Here is a 9,589-nt window from a genome sequence, read left to right as displayed (position 1 = left end):
TGAAAGAAGATGCAGGATTTCAAGTGGGGTGTATATATTGAAATTCCGCCCCAATCAATTCTAATGGCTAGGGTGAGATATCCGATATACACCGCAAGGAATGGGGTGGATTCTGGTCATTCACACCGGCAGGGTTACGTAAGTTCTGTTTTCGTGTACCACCTTTTGGGGTGTGTACAACCACTCTTTTCGCTAAGAGTGCGCAGTCCCTTCGAAACGAGAGCTGGATTGATATCATTTGATTCCCCTTGTGTAGAAGATAAATCACCGTACGCGTACACAGTCATCAAAAATCACAAAAGAATGTGTCGAGTTACCTTATAATTATGTAACGTTTGTGCGAAGTGTATGCATCATGGCTCAGTGTTAGTGATATTATACTCTCGCCCGCTGTAAAATCACCACGAATTCACGGACGCGACTTATTTCGGTTCTGTAAGACCGTTATAGGTGTGCTTTCAACCACTGTGTCACCATTGGGATGAAATTATGCCTGCGATTTGTCATATAGGCGAGCATGACTCCATTTCAATAATTAATCACACTTTAGTTTCTCAGTGATTCAGCCGCCGTAAATTTTCCATATATGAAGCGAACGCAGTCAAAATTTATATGCGTTTATTGTCAGTAGTTCGATTTTCGAGAGAGGTACCATAACATCACCCCACGTTATTGCGATACCTGGAAACCCGAAGTTCAACATAAAATTACTAACGACGTCTTAGTCGTAATTTTCCGATAAACGAGAGACTCACGACAAACTACAGCGAAATTTTATGGCGCACTGAATCATAATCTGTGCTTTGTTCGATTAATTTGCTACCGATTGTGTTCTAACAGCATATATACTTTAATTGCCATTTCGCAAACAGAGTTTGATACGAAACTTTGTAAACACTGTTACAGTGCTACAGCGTGTAGATATGTAAATAGCATGCAATCGACGCGGAGCATTGTTATGAATCATAAGCTGCGATATCATCTCAAAGCAAGGGATGGGCCAGGAATCAAATTCGCTAAGCCTTTCAGAATGATCGTTTTATTCATAGTATGACTTTGCTTACGGTTCCACATTTTGGGAAGCTGAGCGGAATACATTCGCATGTACATGTGAACAGCAGAACATGTAAAATGAGTGACCCGTTTTCACTTGACTGCGCTGTAAAATGATACGCGAAAGCCAAGGCTTCCGAAAATAAATCATTGCATTCTAGATACTCGAATACTCGAGCACCTAAATGCCTATTTTTAGTGATCCAATATTCGTCAACGAAATGCCAATCCTGTTGGTTTGGGTAGAGGCGTGTATACAAGGAAGATCGAATATCTCAGCCGTTTTCACGGGAGTAACGTGTAACTAATTTTGATCGTTCCTGCACGAGAGAAGATTGACAAAGCCCCTGCTACAAAATCTGATTAACACAGGTGTTATCATGTCGCTGCGTTGGATCCTGCTACCCCGTTTTACAATTTACGGTTCGAAGACTACACTCTTCTGAGATCAGCGACATAAACCTGTTAATAGTATTATTATTATATAGAATACGATCAGATGCCTTAAAATTTTGACACGGCAACAAATTGGCACTAACAAACTCCTCGCAATCCAGGGTAGGCCTATCATATGGTATTCTGAATAAAATTAGCATGGATTTTGTTTAGTTCTGCGTTGTTACAGTTTTCTGTGTGCTCTGCTCTTGCCGGCGCCTCGGATGCTCACATTACTCAGTTTGAAATTTCAAGTACCAGGGAAACTCATCTATTTCTTGCGAATCGCCGTAAAATGATAAAATTCATAGGCCTACCACGACATATGTGTCTACTATTGAAATACAAGTGCCCACGGCGTATCATCAATAGACTAAATTTATCTACTGTCGATACGTCCTTTGTGATTATACATGACCTGTACCAGTACCATGCGTATGTTGTTTCATACTACTCAGCGTTCGTTATTTTCACGAAATTAATATGTCTGTTAGTGTTCTTCATTGTTCATTTTCCGAACACAAAAAGCATGTAGTTGTGGTAAGCGTCACCTTTCTCACTTGTTTTTAGTTATAATAACATTAGTAATAATAATAATAACCCGATCCTACCGCAATGCCAGTCGTGGTTGCATGAAAGCGTTCAAAAAGTTCAGTTGCATTACAGTGCGGCAATGCAAATCTTGTAAATTTGCATTGGGCTGTTCGTTTCACACACGTTCAGTCAATTTCGATAAGAAATCGTGTGAGCATAAAGACGGTAGCAGACCTGTGGCTAATGCAGCAACAATACCATAAAATGCTGTCGAAACTGGAAATTCAGACACCGATGACATTCTTTCGACAATTGAACTGTAAGTATTTCTCTGTCTCAGTGGCTCCCAGCCCTTTTATGGTCGCGATCCTATTTTGGATTTGAAAAAGTACCGTGACCCACCTCTAAGTTTGGTATAGGCTATTTACTAAAAAAGATCAGCACCTTCGCGAACCCCAGAAAAAGGCAAACAAACCCCAGTTTGAAAGCCACTGTCCCCTCTCTATCAGAAATTCTTACGTCTTACATGGGCCTCTGCGTCTGACATGTCCTAGAATACCCCTTTACATGCAGGAAAAGACGCGAAGAATGGTCACTTTGTCCTTTCATCGAAGGAATTGAAGCATCAGCATTCACTAGAAGGTCAAGTGCTAAACGATCGTTTATTTCCATGGCGTTCCAACTATATAGTACGGTCATATTACACCGGAGCGAGACTTGCATATTGTTGGCGCCTGTTCTGACGACTTACTGTATTTATGGTTAATGGCTATGCAGGCGTGTTGCGACGAGCACTTGAGCAGCCCTCTAACACCCGAGGATGGATTCGGAGTCGATCTCCGCCGAAGTCAAACGACAGGCCATTGGCGTTACGTTGGTGGATCTAACTATATCGTACCATTCGCCTCACATCATAGACACTATACGACCTATAACCAATTGATTATATAGCAATCCCTATGAGGCTTTGCTACATCACAGCAGAATCAGCATATGGCGTGACTTTGTGTAGTAGTTTCGGCTGATTGTATTGATAAATTATCACAATATTATTGTTTCTAGTCGGTGAGATATTTTCGGGGTCTGTGTACTTTTCTGCGAGTGTAGTTTCCTTGATCGTCACGCGAGCTGTTCTGACGGCGTATAGATACTTATTTTATAGTTTACAATTCGGACGAGTTTCCCCGAGAGAATGATTGGCACTCCATCACGGTTTCAGTTCACATCGCCTCGACAGGCTTCAACTTCTGAGTTTTCAACTGCAAATAAACTGCAGCTCGCGCTATAGCCTACGTACGTCCAGTTCGCCCGAGGTTGGCTTGTGCCTACCGTTATGCTCCATTTGTGTGCAGCGGGAAACTGGTTTATTTTGTCATAACAACGACTGTATATTTCATTCGTCACGTGTCTCAGCTGTCAAAGAGCTGCGTGGTTGTCATTTTCCTAATGAGTTGTAGAGTTTCTGTATGTGGGATTTTACCAACATTAGGAAGTGCTGCACGGTGTTCCGATTGTCTGAAATGGCTTGGAATGTGATGGTATCGCTAATCATCAATAATTCCCGGATGTTTCGTGTTGCTAAAGCTCTCGCTGGGCGACTCTGAAGCTTTATGCCAAACGCCCCGTTAACCTATTCTGTATCATTGATAACGCTTCCATACTATTTGATCGTAAACGAGGCTCAAACGAATCGGGGCTCACCGAAGGATTGCAGATTAGCGTAAGGCATCGCCAGGTTGGTAAAGGTTAAGAGCCACTGTTCCATTCTGATCGCAGCAATGCATTGCTATCGTAATGGTAAATATCGCCGATTGGTTTGTGACGTAATCGGTTCATATGTCGGATTGCCTCAGGAGAAATGCCTAACCGAGTAAAATAATATTGAAAAGCTGACGTAGGGTTGTTTTGCATGTTGCAGCTTCTGGCTATGCCATAATGTTATCGCCCGTCTTTATAATTTATCGATCGCAAATGCAATGGAGCTACCGCAGGTATTTTATCTGCTGATTTACCACGTATGCGTTTTGGATAATTCAAATGGCCTGCTACGGATTGTGCTACATTTAGCATGTATCTACAATGGCCGCGTAGAAATCTATCGCTATCATGCGAGGGCGGGTTATTGGCATTCAGTATGCGGGCATAAAAATAGACTACAAGTAATTGCCGACGATTCATTCATATTCAAGTGCGGTTAATCCAAGTTATTATTTAAGGTATTTCACTGATAGGTAGTGTCGTAAAAGCATGCTTCCGACGTACGAAACAACCCATCGCATTAAACTTACTGCTCCTGCCGTGCAAGACGATGTGTTATTGTTATTGGCTTGTCTTGACTAGGCCTATAAGGTTATACTTAATGCTGTTTCATTCGAGCTTGGCTTGTTTTGCAAAACCTACCCCACGCGTTTCGCGGAAGCGAAGAGTATTGTTAGCCGATTATTATGCATGGAGCAAATTATATATTGTTTTGCAAAGCAACACAATGTTCAATCACAGCCCAATCACAAACACCGTGTTCAAGTTGTTTCCGCTGCAGAATGAAGCCCTGTAACATAATTAATTATTATCAGTGATTCTTTACAGAGTGCGACCGATTTATAAATATACCGGACAAATTGATCAATTAGCGTTTGAAAACAGGGTTAGCGCGGGCTTATCTGCAGTGAATTCTGCATTGTCAGATTTTAGATTGTCTCGTGAGGCTATTGCGATAGGGCTGTTAGATTTTGATTGGTGCTTGGGAAATTCAAGTCCAGACATAGAAAGTTTGAGACATTCAAAGCGAATCACTATAGTTTTCGATGTTCAAAAATTTCGAATGAAGCTGAGATGCGAAGCGGGGCCTACGACATGTAGGCCCAGTACGAAGTGTAATACACTTCGTTATTATTATTACATTCTTTATTCACAGTAAAACTGGTAAATACACACATAGTCCATCGAGCAACCTGCCCCCCTAAGGAAAATAGCGAGATTGAAGTAAACATTAAAAATTATTGGTAATCAAGTCAAATTGTTATTCCTATGCAATACATTAAGATTGAAGAAGTCAGATTACAGAATTGCGGTAGAAGAAGAATTGGCTAGGGTTGCATAAGTGATTATTATTATTAGTAGGGCAAGTTTTTGTTGCAGTTAAATCCGTGGAAAGTTGCATTTATTTTTCACAAAAGTTGCAGTAAAAAGTTGCATTTATTTTTTCACAAAAGTTGCATTAAAAGGCCACATTTTGGTCGGTTGACTAAAAAAAAGGTCAACTTCGCAGTTCCACTCCCGAAATACAGTTTTCCATCCACATTATCCATTGGTTGACTAGAAAAAAAGGTCAACTTTCCGGCTCAGCTCCCGAAATACCCGTTAGAGCGTTACTTCAGTGCTGATATACGGCATTTCAGTCGAATTTGGCCGTGTATTTCACCAAAATTCTCAAAAAAACAGTGACCGATCTATTTAAATATACTACCAAATATTTCCAGTATGTTGGTTGCATGAAAAATCGAATAAACTTTCGTGAAAAATCGAAAAAGTTGCACTATAAGATTCCTTCAAACAGCTTAAAACAGCATTCTACATAACTTTCGAGTATTTAGGATGCTGCCGGAAGCTGTAAAAAAAGTTGCAAAAGTTGCAAAAACTTGCCCTAATTATTATTATTATTAGTAGTAGTAGTAGTCTCGTAGTATAGTAAACGACACAGTGTGAAGCTTGTCACCTTGTGCCACGGTCAGAATTTGGTATCACAGTTCAGTTGTCTATACGGAGTAAATTATCGCATTGGCATCTTGGACGAACTCAACGAGTAGCTCGTGAAGTTGTGGTCGCACCAGAAGGTTATATGTTGTGAATTCTGCGTAATCAAATCAAGCTTGTTCGCACGCATCACCAGTTCTCGATGATGTAATAAATCGCTCTATTTTCTATCGTGTCACGGATGAACTCGCCTCCCGCAATCTAAATCGAGTGCGACTCTGCTTGAATCCTGTTCATTAGTTTTTCATCGGGCAAAGAATACAAAATAAGGCAGATGTCTAACAATGCATGCATTGGCGCATTACACCGAAATCATGAGATTGGTCTTACTTTGGCTAGTCCGTTTTGATGACATTATACTCGGCAATGACTCAGTATGGAAGAAAAGCGAGCAGTGACGAGTATCCATGCATATTTTGTGATTGAAGCATAAACCAGCTCTCCCACATGTAAGTTACGGATATAATGGGCACATGAAATGCGTCTGCCTATCCAATAGATTTTTCCAAGCTTGAAATGCTGATTTGGTCATTATTGCAACGTCACAGAGGCTAATATTAGGTGTTGCAGCGTATTGCAGTGTGATGACGCTATCCGGCTATAGAAACGCGACGCAACAAAAGTTATCCTTGTCATGCGAGGGTGTAATTGCCGAACGCATGTAGACGTTAGACATATGGAAACACCTCGCAAGCAGCCACTTAAAATCGGGAGTAGACCGTCTATCTAGCGAACGGTAAAAAGTACGTCTATTACATGTGATGAACTCTTATTTCCACGAACGAACAGTATTTACGTCCCGTGTGATTTCGAGCTCATTGAATAGATTATGTCCATATTATTCATATGCAAAGTCAGCATATGCATACTTGGTGATTTCAATGTTTTTAGCCTTTCACTTAGCCAGCTTGGCCTTAGCTCAAACGTACCGGACCAAGCTAAATTAGAAATCCGGATCACAGGCCGCAAAATAACTTTCTGCGGGCTGTAGGCTGCACACAGTGCACAACTGCACACTCCTCGTTCAGACACAAGATATAGATAGCCAATATGTACGTAACGTAGCAGTGATGTTTGAACAATAAAACCTTGGACTGATCCATACCATAATACAGTTGTGGAATCGGTGTGTATCATGCGACAAACACTGAGTTCATCAGGGCCGCGAGAAATTTGTTTAGACGATGTTTGACAGGTGTCAAAGATTCGTTATTAACGACCGCTCAAGAATAGACATTTATAGACTCGTTTCGTCTTTGTGCGGTCACAGCATGCTTGAAAACAAAATTTACGCGGACGTGCCTTGCAAAAAATGGCGATATGCTGCAATTCACGTCCAGGAAATCGCAATGACTCGCGTTTATTTCGTAATATACTGGCGCGATATTTCTGTCTCATAGGCTTTGTTTACCGAAGAATCCGAATTCTGAATACAGACACTGCTAAAGCATTGCAACTTACGGTATCGATTGTACGTTGTCGAATCAAACACCACGTTTTGTTGCATGAGGTTGAGGGTGTAGCGTACCTCATTCACCCTCAACGTTATATCAACCTCATATTTGCCATGGCCACATGAGTATCGCGGATACCGTCAAAATTGACCCGGCTGAATGTGAGGATAAAAGAATTAGGAATAGGTAATCTGTTGTATGAGCGCTTTCAGTTGGACATCTGTGCTCTATAACAGACATGATGGATATACCCAGGATGCTCTGAAGTCTTTGCTGCTAATTTTGGATTAACAGAGTGTAATATTATTATGTATGTGGATCGTGAATCCATAATGAGCCATATCTCCATTTAATATCAGCGTATGGCTTCCTGAAATTTTTTGATTTCAAGATCTAGTACCGTATTTTGTAAGTGCGCAATGCGCATATCCAAAGCACGAGGTGTTGCATGTATTGTTGATGTTTGTTGTTGAATTAGTTCTCTATTTATGCGATTCTTACAAACACCACTCATTATTTTCCCACATTGTGTTTTAGATACTCCAATTTTTCGGGTGGTTGGTCATTTGGTCAATGATCATCGAAAACAATCAAAATATGATAGATGAAGCGGGGCCTACGATATTCGTAGGCCCCGGCTGAAGTCTCTCCTTTTGTATAGTGAAATATATTGGAAAAAATGCCTCTATTCGCTATCCGCTTGTCACTTGCGTTTACTGATTCGTTCAATTTTTTGATATTCACTTGACCTGGAAATATCGCACTGTTTGCCGCATTAGTCACATTCACACGTACCAATCCTCAAATCCCGTGGTAAGGGATCCTAAAAATATTGTTATATGCATATGATTTTGCAAGGACGAAACGTATTTGTCCAGGACAAATATAGTGTTACTGTGAGGTATGACGTTTTCGTCATCAGAGGGTAGGTGGGCCGTGATCGATACCAAGCAGAAGATATCACAGTCATGAAACTGCTGCATGGCTACGGTAGCTATGGTTTCCATTTCTGTTATGAGGAATGCTACGTGGTAATGCAACGGTGTTGACGTATTTCGCTATTCTGACTGATGTCGCCGATTCCCAAAATATCAAACTTGTAATTTATGATTTTTCCAGTTTCTGAGATAGATTGTCGTCATTACTTTACTTTACTTATAGATCTTCTTCGGTTGCCTTTCAGGTGTTAATCCACATCCGCAAATACATAAGGCTACAGATTGCATATACTCCATCAATACCTGATTTGGGCCATACTGTGCGTTAGATTTTTTATATTCATGCTTTTCGTTGAAACATCATGATATCAATGTCCTTTGGTTTCGAATACATTTAGTACATATGTATGCGAACCTGAGTAATGCTTTGCTCATAATTTAACAGTCCGCTCTGGATCAAAAGATAATTTAGAAGTTCTATTGACGAGATTGAGGTGTGTTTACTTGATATTATTTCCGTGCAGTCAGGTCTTGCTGATATTTACTGCTGGAATTCGTGTTATGAAAGAATGTCTTTATGATTTTATAACATGTTCGTGCTATGTACTCTTTGCACTGTTCAGTGTTGGTTGACCAATACATTCTATGGCGAGTTTTCGGATATTTATGTGCACGTGATACCTATCAATCAGATTATAGGAAGATTTATCGAAACTATCCTACCTTCCAAATGTCTTTTTGTTGCAAATTTATTAAGAATTTACATTTTCGAACATGCACAGTTGCACACTGAAGTACAATTTAGTACAATGATAGTTTGAAATACAATTTAGCAGGCGTCGGTTCTATAAACTGTTGAATATTCTTGCATATTCTCATATTTCAGGCGAGTTCCAATATCAGGTATGTAAATAAAGAATCCATGTATTGACCCCACGTTGACTTTCCGACACACTGCCAATTCAGATCTTTGGAATCCACAAAAAGAAGATCTACAAAAGGATATTCCAGGCATCAAACGACCACATACACACATCCGTTTATTTATTATGTACCTGATTCAGTTCGGAAATACAATATACTATCTAGTGATTCGGGTTAGCCACTGTGATATACCCACTGTAATATATCAAGTTAACCTGAGCGCATTTCCTGCAAGGACTTCAACGATGAACCTACTGTTGAGAAATTAAATTCCAACGTTTGGATTTTCAGATTCAAATGTATAGCATCTAATCAGTAATAATTTGTTTGGGTTAAAACGTTGCAAAAGCACTGTACGTCAGTTTATAACCATGTCGGCGCACAACACTGTAGGTCTCATTCGTAAGAATCGAGTGTTCTGGCTTTTGTTTCGATCATCTCTCGAGTATGCCGCGTTTTCTTTTGATCCAGTTAACTCGAATACATTGCGATCTATTC

General features: G+C 40.3%; 1 long non-coding RNA gene across 1 annotated transcript; it reads left to right on the top strand.

Annotated features, from left to right (window-relative positions):
• Window positions 1-207: 207 nt before the first annotated feature.
• LOC145447074 (uncharacterized) lies at window positions 208-9,589 on the top strand. Its single transcript, XR_013917442.1, has 2 exons — window positions 208-9,070; window positions 9,134-9,589. It is a non-coding gene; the product is annotated as an uncharacterized LOC145447074 (long non-coding RNA).

This window comes from Botryllus schlosseri, chromosome 9, assembly GCF_051294905.1.
Source record: "Botryllus schlosseri isolate E-star chromosome 9, Bs_hap1, whole genome shotgun sequence".
NCBI lineage: Eukaryota > Metazoa > Chordata > Ascidiacea > Stolidobranchia > Styelidae > Botryllus > Botryllus schlosseri.
This window is presented reverse-complemented; position numbering and strand designations above follow the sequence as displayed.